General features: G+C 36.4%; 1 pseudogene; it reads right to left on the bottom strand.

The window, feature by feature from the left end:
- Window positions 1-11,980: 11,980 nt before the first annotated feature.
- LOC114318439 (secreted RxLR effector protein 161 pseudogene) lies at window positions 11,981-13,100 on the bottom strand (annotated as a pseudogene).
- Between the last annotated feature and the right edge of the window lie 1,800 nt (window positions 13,101-14,900).

Raw genomic sequence — 14,900 nt, 5'->3', positions numbered from 1 at the left:
AAACAGTGGCCATAATGTTGAAATGACGGCACCAAAAGGCAAAACATGCATGCACACATATTGGTCCATAAGCTAGGCAACAATGCATAACCCTTAGAGGCACTCAAAGGGTGAAAGAAGTGGGAGAATGACAAGTCTATATGCTTTGAAATGTCATGGTAAATGATGCCAAATCATATACATGTCACAAATTAAGCATGCTATAGTGCTCAAAACTCAAAGCTAACAAGGCCAATTGCACTACAACCATACGAAACATGAAGCATATGGCCAAGGCAACCCAAAATAGTCCTAGAACATGTCAAAACGAGTCTAAAACATGCACGGACCAAAGCTAAAACATGCTAGCATGAAAGGTTAAAACAACAAGCATGCAAGGCCAAAATGGAGGATTACACTACACCTACCAAGAGCATGCACGAGATGACTTCAACAACAAAATCAAAGCTAAAGCATGGTAAAACAAGGCTAAAAGCTTCTTGGAGTTGAGCCAAAACATGTAAGAATGATGGTCCAAACACATGATGCATGTTATGCTAGCATGCAAGATTGCACTACAAGTATGTGAAGCATGCAAGATGCTATTAAACCAACCTAAAACAGAGTTGAGGCATGCTAAAATAACACCAAAAACTTACTGAAATGGAACCAAAACATACTAGACAAACATGTTACTTTGATGAGCCATCTATACAAGCAAAGAAGGCACGAGGAGAGGGGATGACCGTCTCCTATTTGGGACCTTAAAACACCATTTCCACCACTGAAATTCCTTTGAGTTTCAGTGGTGAGAAGGCCAAAACAAGGTGATCCTAATAGCTTAAAAAAATGGTACAAGAACAAGGCCAAACAAGGCCTAAGAGGGGGTAGACCACCCCTAACACAAGAGTGACCTTAAACAAACATTATAAGCATGCAAAATTAGAACTTTTTTCAGTAGAAAGTCAAGCCTAAATAAGCATACAAATAGGTTCAAAAGCTTAAGCAAAAACCAAGGTTAAAGGGGTTAAAGGCTCACCCTTGTAGAACCACTTTGAAGCTACAACTCCAGCAACTTTTTTGAGCTCAAACCAAACCAAAAACACCAAAACTAGCTTCTAAGAGCCTCAGCAACAAAAGGATGGTGTTTCACTAGGTGCTTTAGTGCAAAAGTGTGAAGAAAATGCACTTTTGAGCACAAACAAGCACAAATATAGAGAGAGGGAGAGAGAGGAAATATATATAGAGAGAGATATATATAACTTGTATCTCAATTTTTCAGAACCCCTGGAAGGGGAGAGGGGTCTCCCTTCTTATAGAAAATCAAATCTTAAGCTTGTTGAGCAAGCTTGAGTCTTGATTCCATCCCACCATAGATGAGATCTGTGCTCACCAACTGTCACAGCTGGCACAAAAATATCTGCAAAAGCAGGTGGAAAAGGTCTCGGCCAGAAAATATGGCCGATCAACCAAAAAGAGTGCCGATCAACCAACACTTATGGCCAATGACAAGAAAATAAGGCCGATGGCACAAGGCCTTGGTTGATGGGTTGTAGAAATGGCCAACAAGCCACCCTCTTCTCTCAGAAGCAAAATCACAAGTCCTTGGTCCACAACCAAGCACAAAAACAGACAAGTTGAGAGATCCTAAGGCAAGGCGCATGGCCGAGACCTTCGGGAACTCAAAACGAACACGAGCATGGATGATCATCGAGTATTCAAACGATGACGTCCAAGTCTTGAGGACGGTCAAAAATGGGGTGTCTATACATGCATGTCAATTCTTGACTCCATTTCTATTACAGATGGTACAAATGGTGCTTATAACCATGAAACTCAACACAACCATGCTTGCATGTATGATTCAATGCCCAATCTTTCATAATTAACATGTTACATGCTAGCTTATGCAAATTCATGGAAATTCTAAACATGCATGCATTCATTGACTCCAAATTCATCAATTACAACTTAATTCTTGTTCTTGGTTACATATTCTCTTTGAATTCACAAAATTACAAACTTAACTTATGAATTTATGCTCAAATACTCACCTAGGAGCCTCAATCTTCACAAATTCTAGCTAGATCTTTGAGTTTAGCTTCCAATCCCTAAGCTTTGAGCCAACATTCATAATTTGAGCCCCCCCTTCTCTCTCTCTCTCTCTCTCTAGAGCACATTTCAGATTTTGAGTTCACCAAATGAGGGTCTTAAGTATATATTGGCCTATTTATAGGCTTGCTTAATAACATTGATTAAGTTTAAGTAATGGAACTCTAATTAACCATTCTGAATCTAATTATTTTGATCCGAATCAATTTTTAATTAAATTTCACCATAGGCTCTAAAAATTACGCTAATCACAATGGCGTAGTCAATTTTGATTTCTGTGGCCGATAAGGCCTTCAATTTTCAGTTCAAAGCACAGATTCTAACAGATTTTCCTACAGTGAACAGATACAAAGCCAAAATCACATATAATCATGCAATTAACACCCAAATTCAAATTAAGCACATAATTACAAACATAATCATGATTAATTAACATAGTATAGGACACGATTATCACAATCACCCTATCATGCATGGTCAAAGGCAATGGAAACCTAGGAAAATGGCACATTTCATCACTTTTGAGTATGAAATGTTCCATTTTCCTTGTGTTCAAACTAACATCCGATTTGAACACATGCAATGCAACATAAAGAATGCTTATCTTGTCTCTTTTACTTGCCAATTTTGTTTATTCATATTAATTACCAAATTATTCCTTAATCCATTAAGTCCATTGGTGAGTGTCCTCTAATGGAAAGAGGGCTCAAACCACAAGTTGTTTTGGGCATGAAAGAGGCATTACACTATTGGTAATGAACCCCCTAAGGGATTAAAACATTGGGTGTAACACCTCCATTTCACACTTAGGCAAACAAGTGGTTTGAAACCACTTTCAAAGAAAAACAAAAGAGTGAAGAATTAAGGGGAATTATAGAAATTGTAGTGCTGGAAATAAGTGATAAAAGCATAAGACAGATGCTATCAACTCAAATAAGTGATGTCTAAGACCTAAAACACCAAGCACATGAGGACAATTACACTACAAGCATACAAAACAAGACTCAAATGCAACTAACAGCTAAGAACAGTCCTAAAACATGTTTAAAATAGTCCTAAAACATGCTGGAATTGAGCTAACAAAAGTTAGAATAATAGACTAAAACATAAAGGATGCTAGGCTAGTAAACAAAACACAAGGAGGGGAGGCTAATCCCTCTAATTTTGGACTTCAAAAAGTGTTTTTAGCCACTGAAATAACTCTAAAATTCAGTGTTTAAAAGCTCAAAAAAAAAATTGATGAAAGAACGGGAAACACAAGTGGAAAGGCTTAGAGAACAAGATTCAAAGAAGGATGATTAACCCCTCTACCTTTAATAGCCTTAAACCACAAGCTTCAGCCCATAAAAACAGGTTTTGAAGAGCTTGAAAACAGCAATAAAACATGGAAAACAAGTGTTGTAGAGATGGTGTAAAAGGAAGAGAAGTATACCTCTTGAAGAGGAATGAACCCTTAAAGCATAAACCACCAATTTCACACTCTCAAGTGCTTCAAAAGTTCAAATCTAAGCTCAAATCACCTCAGCAAGAAGCTCTCTAGGTTTGGTTTGGTGTGTTTGGGCATAGGCTATGCAAGTTGCAAAAGATAGGGAGAATTGTAGAGAGAGAGAGAGAGGATATTTTTCAAAATATTTCTTCACTCCTAATGTTTTCTAACCTTGAAAGATGAGAGGGAGGTCCTCTATATATAGAAAATATGAGCCTTGGGTCGAAAATACCTGAATTAGGATAGCTGGAGCATTTGGAGGAAAGCTCGCCAAAATATCTGGGCTTTACACTAGTGGCCGACCGGCCAGAAGTGGTGGCTGGTCGTCCACAGATGGTAATTTGGCCACCTGTCGGCCATAGAAAAATATGCTTCCAGGCTTGAATTCCAATGGGCATATCTCCCTTATCCGGACTTCGTTACAGGTCATTCTTGAGTTTAAATTGAAGCCCCATAAGTCTACTTCTAATGGTGGAAGCCTCACATCTAAATTCTAAGTGTGTAAAGAGATATGCCTATTTTAGTGAAGGTTGCTCATTTTTGTCTTAACCGGATGGATGCCTAACTTCCAACAACCATATCTCCCTCATCCGGACTCGGGTTTAGGAGATTCTTTAGTGTAAAATAAAGTCCCAGAAGTCCACTTTCCAATGGTGGTGGCCTCACAACTTAAGTCCAAGTGTACAAAAGGATAGACCTGATTTAGTGAACGTTGCCCAGTTCTCTCTTAACGGTGTATGCCCAACTTCTTCCCCAACTAGGTTTCTTCTCTCTCCTCTAATTTTCTTCAACTCCAAACCTCTAAATAAGATGTTTTAAAATATTTTTGAAAGTGTTCACCTCTCTTCCATTAATTTCAACTTTGTCCTTGCCCGGTTTACCGAAAGTGCAATTTTTAACAAAATGCGAGTCTCGGAACATCGTAGAAACTTTTGGAAAAAATATTTTTAAAAAGAGGGTTTTATAGTCTAAAATGATTTTGGTCGAAATAGTTTTGGTCCAAAATGGGGTGCGAGGTTGGGATTTAGAAGCTCTTCTTGCTGAAGAAATCGAACATTTGCACAGCACAACTTTCATCATCGAGTGATCAATCAGTGGCGCCCAAGTCTTAAGGGCGGTCAAAAATGGAGTGTCTACAGTTGCCCCTCTTTGACAAAGCTCGAAGTCATGAAATGATATGAGTGAATGTCATAGCCCGAAGACGACCTATTTTGACAAGACCGTAAGACTCAAGCAAATAAACAAAATGCAAATGCAGTTGCTTGAACCCGAGGGTTGCCTACGTATCCCATTGCAAGGAATCAACCAGCGTAGTTCTGGGACAGGATGCAAATGACACACAATTGTAATGAAACAATACAAAGATATACAATGCAATGAAATAATCAAACCATAAGCAGTGCAAAACACACAAATATCATAAAGGATTGGCGATGTAAATCAAACTACGTTTTATACAGAAAAGGTGCTGGAGCACTCTAACCGCAATTCTTGCGGAATAGGCGCATGCACATGCAGAACTATGCTTTTCGTAGAAAGAGAAAGAGTACAAGTAATTAGATGGTATGATATAAGTGAGGAATGATCTGCTAGGGAAAGACAATGATCCTAAATACCGAATACAACAAGACAAAATACGATGCAATGGATGCAGTGAATAAGGCATAAGCCGAACCATATTTTACCTAGAAAAGGTATGAACACAAAACAAACCACGTCCAACATAGAAAAGGTGTCAAAACCCTCAGACCACAATTCTTGCAGAATAGGCGCGTACACATGCAGAGCTATGTTTTAACATAAAAAGGTATGGGCACATGCCAAACCAAGCTTAACATGGAAATGATGCTGACAATAAAATGGTATGATGCAATAGATATATGCAATAAATTCTATATGCAATAGAAGTGATAGATATGATGCAATAGATAATAAATGTGATGTAATAGCTATGAAGTGAAAGTACCTTACAGAGGCAATTGGTAATGACTCACCTTATGCTGTTCGGGATCTTTCGCTTTTTTTTTTTTTTTGGTTGAACCACAAGTAGGGCTGTGCAAAATACCGCTCAATCCGTTAAAACCGCACCGATCCACATCTATCCGCACCGCTGTAACCACTAATCACGGTTTAAACTTTAAAATTTATAATCCACTAACTGAACCGCTCCGCTCCGCTATAGTTAATACATATATATTTTTTAACCTCCAATGAAATATCAATGTAAAAATGAGTGCGAGAGAGATTTAAGATATGAAATTTATTACAAATTAGTGGTTATATATATGAAACATATTATGTAAAATTACTTTGTGGTATATATCTAAAAAATATGATACAAATTAGTATTATATTTATGCAAATGTATGATAATTAGTTAGAATATTCTTCAATCCGCCAATCCGCCAAAAATCGCCCAAACCGCAATTTGTCAATCCGCTAATCTGTCAATCCGCCATTCAGTTTGTAAAATTACTCTCAAACCGCCCGAACCGCACCACACACACCCCTAACCACAGGTACTACTTTTCTCCCTGGCTATGTTCGCAACTTTCCCTATTCTCTAACAGGGTGACCAACTAGAATTGAGACGGACATACGCTACCTCAACCTATGAGGCTGCCATACAGATTTTAAGCCGAGGATACACCCCTGGATATTTAAACTAGACTTTAGTCTTGAAAATCTCGAACCTTTATGTTCTAGGCCTCGGCCATTCGAACTCTAGTTTCCACCATCTCAGTTGATCTCTTAGGAACTCACCGCAAATATAGGCAGATGGCTATACCAGACCGCCTGAAGTTGTTCGGGTACGACAAACACCAAAGGGATTGGACCTTTAGAGGATTTAAGGTCTCCTAGATCGAGGAGTGGACAGGACAGTGCGAATGAGGGTGAATGAATGCACAAAATAATGCTATACACGATGCAATGCACAAGATAGTGCGATATAAGATGAAATGCACAAAACAGTGCTCTATAAAGTGAAATGCACAAGATAGTGTGAGTGTGAGTGCACAAAATAGTGCGAGTGAGATACACAAAAAAGTGCAAGTGAAAGTGCACAAAATAGTGCGAGTGGAATGCACAAAATAGTGCGATGTAAGATGAAATGCGCAAGATAGTGCAATGTTTGAAATATAAGATGAATGGACAAAACAGTGCTACATGAGTGCACAAAATAATGTGATGAAATGCACAAAAGAGTGCAAGTAAAATGCACAAAATAGTGCAATGAAATGCACAAAATAGTGCAAGTAAGATGCACAAAATAGTGCGAGTGAAATGCACAAAATAATACGATGAAATGCACAAGATAGTGCGATGAAATGTGAAATGCACAAGACAGTGCTATATGAGTGCACAAAATAGTGCGATGTAAGATGAAATGCACAAGACAGTGCGATGTAATGCACAAAATAGTGCAGTGCAGGGTAAAATGCACAAGATAGTGCGATGTAATGCACAAAATAGTGTGATGTAAGATGAGATTGTGTGGTGGAGGCACGAAGTGAGATTATTGTGTGATAAATTGCATAGAATGAACAAGTGAACAAGATTACAAATCAATATAGTGACAACTCATGTTCCGGAAAGATAGACAACCGATGCTTGATGTTAATTGAAAACATGTTCTATGCAAGAGACAAGAGCATATTCTATGCAAAATTGAAAGCATGTATTATGAAAGAAACAAGAGCATATTCTATGCAAGATTAAAAGCATGTTCTATGCATGATTGAAAGCATATTCTAAGCAAAATTGAAAGCATATTCTATGCATGATTCATAAACGATGCAAGGCACGCGCGCAACATGAGTATATGTGAAAATGCACATTCTATGCAATAGAAGAGAACAAAATATGTAATTTTGACAGAATGACAGATCGAACAAAAGATGTTGTTCAGCGACAACCTCCGATTTACCCCTCGGAGACTTTGTAACATTCTCAAAAGGATATATCCTATTCATATTGGCAAGAAGTAACATCTGCAAGCTGTTTTGATTGCCATTTTGACTTGAAGCAAGCTTGAACTTGGGGTCGAGGTACACTCATACTCCAGAGAAATGGCGAGGCCTGAGAAGGTGCACCTGGAACGTAGTCTTGGAATTTGCTAAAGTTGAAACATACTAAGATGCTCCAAATTTTCCTTCTTTTTCTTTTATTTTGTAGTCTGGAACCTATGTAGCTTCAGATAAGTCCTGGTTCTATTGCCCTCACTCCTAACCTGGGTTAAACCCTGCAGTTTATGAAAGAAAGAATTTTGTTTTGCAGATCATGTTGAGAATGACACGGCACTCTGAGCACAAAACAATTTATCTTGGAAATTTAAAATTGAGAAATGAGTTCTTAACCGGGTATTGAGCCTACGACTGACTACAGTCAAAATGACTCAACAAAGGAAAACAAAGAAAAACAACCTAAATACAAATATTTACACTCACAACGACTCAAAACAAGAATCAAGACAAACAAAAACAACAAACACAACACTCATAAATGTTCCAATGGCGAGAGACCTCTTGGTTCATGGGGAGCCTGTTTTTCCAGGTATTGTTTCCCACCCTTTCTTATTTGTGATTATCACATCACTTTGGCACTCAATCTTTTTTTTCTCTAAAAATCCCTTTCCTTACTTTTCCTCTTAGCGCACATCTCTCTATTCTTTAATCTCTCTTATTTTTATATCCCTCTCTTGAGTGGTTGATGGATAAGCATGAAGTTGTGGGCTCTTGCCCCTAGTATTATACTAGATTCTCCTTTTTTTGCTCACAACTAGTGAGCTCTCAAACAGAGGGGTTGTGGCGCAACTAGAGGTTCAACAGATCTGTAACTGACATCAGTTGATGATGCTCTTGGCCAGTTTGGATGTGATCAGACTTGTCCACATGAGAGAGTGGAATACCCTGCTCCATTTCCAGTTCGTGCTTTGCACTTGGCTTGGTACCTCATCGCTTGGAGGATGAGAGAGTCTTCGGCCCTCTGTTGTTGGCTTCAGTTGTACCCTTTTTGGCGAGTACGCTGATAATGGGGAAAAGATAGAAAACTTGACTCGACTATGCCCCTAGTTCATCATTTTGACCATTTTTTTTTTTTTTTGGCTTTCTGCTAAAACAATTTTAACCAACATGAGAGTTAGATTAACATACTTGTTCGATTTTCTGATTTGAAATCATGTAAGTCAGGTTGGGAGTACTAAAAACTTTCCTTTTTTGGGTCCAAGATATGGTCTAGTTTTGGAAAAATAGAATAATTTTTGAGAAAATTAGTCAACTTCATTAAAAAAATCCTCAAAATTGTTTTTGCAAATGGCCATGGCTCAACCAACGTGGAATTTACTCTTGAGATGCGCAATCTCAGATCTGAACTTGATTTGTCTTGTAGCTGAATCTTTCTAACGGAATAGGACAGTCCGATTTTGAACGAAGCTAAGCCAATTTGCACATGGATAGGATAGCTAAGTTTGAACAAGAATAAGCCAATCAACATGGATGAGCCAAGCAAGCTGAAAATGGTTAGAGCCGAACTTCAAGATGAAGTTGCCTACGTATCCCAAAGATGGGAATCAGGTCGTACGTAGTTCCGGGTTAAGGTACACTTGGGTGTTGACACTCTTCTTTTACACTCTAACTTTTGCCAAAGCTGCCCTTTCGGGTTTTCAACCTTGCGAGCTCTTTTTTTCTTTTCTTTTCTTTTCATTTTTCTTTCTTCTTCTTTTCTTTTTTCTTTCTTTCCATTTTTTCATTTGTTTTCTTTTTCTTTTCTCTACTTTAACTTTTGCCTGGGTTGCCCTTCCAAATTTTTAGCACAGTGAGCCTCTCAAGGATAGAAAATTTTAACTTGTCCATGTTGAATGGTCGTAGGATCTCTAAGCCATCTGAATCCATGAGAATGGTTGTTACTGCTGACTAAATAGTCTTGATGATGTAAGAGCCCATCCAATTGGATCTGAATTTGCCCCTAGTGTTGTGGATATGAACTTGATTGTCCTTCAACAAAAATTTTCTTTTTTTCTTTTTGTGGGATTTTTGCTTTCTTGTCGATCTCCATTGATTTGTAGAATGACCCATCTTTGGAATCTTTGAGCACATCTAACATTTTTGCCTCTAGTTCAAGGGCTACTTTTGATATAGCTTTGCAAGCTTCCTTTGATGACATTTGACCTTCTTGATCTAACGTTCTTGCCCTTAGTTCAAGGGTTGCTTCCGGTCTAGCCATACAAGCCTTATATTGTGATTAATCATTTGAACATTCTGAGTCAAGGTTCAAAGGTTTGAAAACAAAGGGGCCGAGTCTTGAGACTAAGAGCGATCTTATGCTGCACAATCTCGAGAGTGATTCCACGCATGTCTTCGTAGGACCACACAAAACATTTTTTGAAATCTTTTAATAAAGCGACTAGTCGCTCAGGCTCCTCTGAAGACAATGCAGAATCAATCTAAATCAAGACAAGATCCTTCTCAGTACTCACATTAACAAACATAATCTCATTCATTTAAGGGTTTAGCATGCCTCTCTTTCTCTTAGTCGATCAAATTTTTGCAAATTCTGAGGAATTCCTTCCTCTTTGTTTTCATCATAGTGTTAGAAAAGTTTTGAAAAGCTTAGGTTAATGCAATGATTTCAAGGCACAGAAAAGTAAGTGAAAATCTCTGCCATTTCATTCAAAACTTTTGGCTCAACTGGCTCCATGATAGAAACAGACTTAAAAGAAAGAGCGAAAAGACAAAGAAAACAAATAGGGAAGTAATGCTCGAGTTAATACGCTCGAAATCACCAACCTCCGACGCAACAAGACAGACTCCAAAGAAAAAGACTGACTTAATACAAAAAACTCACTCAATACAACACAACAAGACTGGCCCAATACCTAAGTGATGCTCGAGTGTCGACCGGCTAGAATTGGTGGCCGACCGTCCACCAATGGTGGCCAACCGTCCACAGATGGTAATTTTCAGCCACAGAAAAATATGCTTCCAGGCCCGACTTCAAATGGGCATATCTCCCTCATCTGGACTCCGTTGCAGGTTATTCTTGAGTGTAAATTGAAGCCCCATAAGTCTACTTTCCAATGGTGGTAGCTCACATCTAAATTCTTAGTGTGTAAAGAGATATGCCTATTTTAGTGAAGGTTGCTCATTTTTGTCTTAACCGGATGGATGCCTAACTTCCAACAACCATATCTCCCTCATCCAGACCCGGGTTTAGAAGATTATTTAGTGTAAAATGAAGCCCCAGAAGTCCACTTTCCAATGGTGGTGGCCTCATAGCTTAAGTCCAAGTGTACAAAAGGATAGACTTGATTTAGTGAAGGCTACCCGGTTCTCTCTTAACGGTTTATGTCCAACTTCTTCCCCAACTAGGTTTCTTCCCTCTCCTCCAATTTTCTTCAACTTCAAACCTCTAAATAAGATGTTTTAAAATATTTTTGAAAGAGTTCACCTCTCTTCCATTTATTTCCACTTTGTCCTTGCCCGGTTTACCGAAAAGTGCAATTTTTAACAAAATGCGAGCCTCGGAACATCGTAGAAACTTTTGAGGAAAATATTTTGAAAAAGGGGGTTTTATGGTCTAAAATGATTTTGGTCAAAGTAGTTTTGGTCCAAAATGGGGTGCAAGGTTGGGATTTAGAAGCTCTTCTTGCTGAAGGGATCGAACGTTTGCGCAGCACAACTTTCATCATCGAGTGATCAATCAGTGACACCCAAGTTTTAAGGGCGGCAAAAAATGGGGTGTCTACAGCCGAAGAAATACTCACTAGGCTAAAACCGCCCGAGTATAGTGAGATCAAGCTTGTCTTCAATGGAATTAAATGAATGCAACCAAAAGTTTGCTCCATTATTGATTCTTGCCTATTATAAAATCATAAATGAGCATCACTTATAATCTAAAGCAACTTGATGATGCAAATACTATAAGAATTCTTAATGAATAATCTATATGTTCAAATTAAGTATTTGATTACAACAAGACCCTAGATTACATAGCCCTAACTCCTAAACCAGGAAAGGAAAACACAATCACACTTATACATAATCACACCTATAATTTGTACAACCGCAATCATGCTAAATATAGAATATACACAATACACAATATATTTTGACACACTCAAACTCAAGGTGTTTTAGCAGAAAACATTGAGAGTTTGCTAAGAATAAACTGAAACCAAGCGGTAGTGTGAGTCTTAGTAAAGAAGTCCGCAAGTTGCGAAGCCAAATAGAAGAACGGAAGCGAGATAGAGCCAGAGTGCAAATGTTGTTGGACAAAGTGACAATCAATCTCGATGTGTTTCGTTTGTTCATGGAAGACAACATTGTGGACAATCTGAATAGTATTGTGGTTGTGACAATAGAGAGAGGTCGGAGAAGACTAATGGACACCAAAATTAGACAGGAGTCAACGAAGCCAAACAATCTTAGTAGTGGCATAAGCTATAGCACGATACTCAACTTTGGTAGTAGAGCGAGCAACAGCTGATTGTTTCTTACTTTTCCAAGAGATCCAGGAATCACAAAGAAACATACTAAAACCAAATGTAGACTTGCGATCAATAACATCACCAGTCCAATCAGAATCAACATAGGCCACCAAGTCCAAAGAGAAAGTAGAGGACAATAGTAAGCCTTGAAAGATGGTACCCCTGAGATAGCGAAGAATATGAGCCAAAGCAGCCCAATGGTTAGAGCGAAGAGCAGAAAGGAATTGACCAACCATATGAACAACATAAGCAAGATCAGGACGAATAACAGTCAAATAATCTAAATGACCCACAAGCTTTTAATAGTGAGGGGATTAATAGTGAGGAATTATTAAATTATTTTTATATAAAATAATAAAACAAATAAAAAAATATAAAAAAATAAATATTATATTTAAAAAAAATTCCCAATATATAAAAAATAAAAAAAAATAAAAAATTTCTAATCCCCTCACTATTTTTCTAATACCATCTCTACTTCCTCCTTTCCAATCCCCCTTCCTCCTCTCTGCTAATACCAAGGGATTACTAATCTCCTCCCTATCTCTCAAAACAAACACTTCATTCTCAATCCCTTCCTCACTATCAAACCCAATCCCCTTCCCATAAACCTGAATAAACGGGGCCTTAGAGTGTTCAGTGTGTTTAGTGTGGAGGAGAGAGTTATACTATGTGCTATTGCCACAAAAGAAACTTCTTTTGCCTGGGCAAAAGCAACTGTGATTATTAGAATTGATAATCCAGACGTAGGGGTGTTTGGTAGGAATTATACAAGTAGTTTATAATTTATTTTAATTTGAGAGTTTCTATCAAATTGATATAATTTTTACTTATAGCTTATTAGGTAGAAATAATTTAAATAAGTTGAAAAAGTTAATTTTCAAAAGTTTAGGGAGATGCACTTTTAGTTTCTACTTTCTGATTATCAGTTTTTAGTTTAAAGGGTAAATTACACTTACACCCAAGGTTTTCAAAAGCGGTTGCGGTCACCATAACGGTGGCCGTAACGCAGTTGTAATTGCGGGGTGTAAAGGTCATAGCGTAACGGTTGTGGTAACCGGAACCGTGAATTTTTTTATTTTTTACACAATTTGAAAAAAATTTATCGATACGTATATTTTTTTTTCCATGATCATATTTATTGGGTCTTAAAATAAATATTGATCAATTTTGTATATTTTTAAGTATGATCTAATATATTTCATATTTTTAAATCACTATAAACTGAGTTTTTTACATTTTATTTTAATAATTAATGACTTTATATTATACACAAAATCAATCACTAACTATTATATATAAGATAAACAATGACAAAAGTAAGAAAATAAATAAGAGCTTAAATATATATTTATATATTTTCTAATAAAGTCAAATACATAATGACCACACTTATTATTATTATTATTATTATTATTATTATTATTATCAAACAATATATAGATAGACACACAAACAAAATGGTTGAGTAATGGCAACTGAATAGAATAACATAGGTCTTACAGTTTCAACAAATTAATAACATACTTTTCATCTTCCCTCTTCTCTCTCTCTCTCTCTCTCTCTCTCTCTCTCTCTCTCTCTCTTGCTCCTCCATCTTCTCTCTTGTCTCTCTATCCCTCTTTTCCCAATTTCAGCTTTTTTTTGTGTTTTTTTTCGAAAGAAGCAGTTTGGAACCGTTACATAACAATGCGTAACAAGCCGTTATGGCGCCATTACCACTGCTACAGCAACTGCTACGGCCAACACACTTGTGAATCTCAATCACACTACAAAAGCGCCCGTAACAGGTGACAGTAACCACCACAACCGTTATGTAATGGCGTTACGTAACGGTTGTGGCCACTTTTTAAAACCTTGCTTACACCCCTGAGATTTGGATTTAATATATATCACATCTGACGTTTCGAAAATTATACTAACCCCTCTGTCATTGTAATTATTTAAACGTAATGAAAATATTGAACTCATGTACTTTTTTTTTTTCTTACTTTGCTTTACTTTTCTTTTCTTTTTTTTTAAATGTAAGTTTCTCTGTTTTTTTGTTAGAAATTGTTACCTTTTATATAAGTAGGAGTTTGTAAAATGAGACTATTAACCGCATGGGTAAGAATGTAATTTCCAGAATGTCAAAGGGGTGTGTCATATGATTTACCCAATTTTTAAAATAATTTTCACCAAACATTCCATAGAAGTTAAAAGTATCTTTTAGCCAATTTAATTTTTTTTTAAATTTATTTAAATTATTCTTACCTAATAAACTATAAGCAAAATCGTACCAAATAGTCTAGTATGAATTTCTAAAATAAAAAAAAATTATAAATAACTCAAATAAATTACACCAAATACTATAAGATCTTAATTTGATTTTTAAATTTGTTAATTTCTAATAAAAATCTAACAAACACCGCTCATGTTAGTGATAATGTTGAGTTGTTAAATTAATCATTTTATAATTTTAACTTTAAAAATATTATAACATTTAATATATATATTTTTGATCGAATCTATATTTTTAAATTATTTGTCAGTATTTGTCAAATTAGATCTATGTTATATATCAAACTATGAATAAAAATTAAAAAAAAAATCACAAATTTTGCATGAAATTTTTTAATACAAAATTTATTATTGAATATAGTTTTTTTTAACAAATTTTTTCGAAGGGAATAAATAATATAAAGTTTATGAAAAACGGATATGTAAAATTAAAATTGTGAATTTTAAAGTTTTGAAATAAATGAAAAAGTAACTTCCTAATCCCTTATTAATGTTTTGTGCAACAATAATTCACGTATGAAATTTGATGGGTTTAAAAATATTTTATGAGACCTAATT

This window comes from Camellia sinensis, chromosome 6 (assembly GCF_055761805.1).
Source record: "Camellia sinensis isolate YWXY chromosome 6, ASM5576180v1, whole genome shotgun sequence".
Lineage (NCBI taxonomy): Eukaryota > Viridiplantae > Streptophyta > Magnoliopsida > Ericales > Theaceae > Camellia > Camellia sinensis.
Note: the sequence above shows the minus strand (reverse complement) of the source record. Positions and strands in the feature narration are given on the sequence as shown.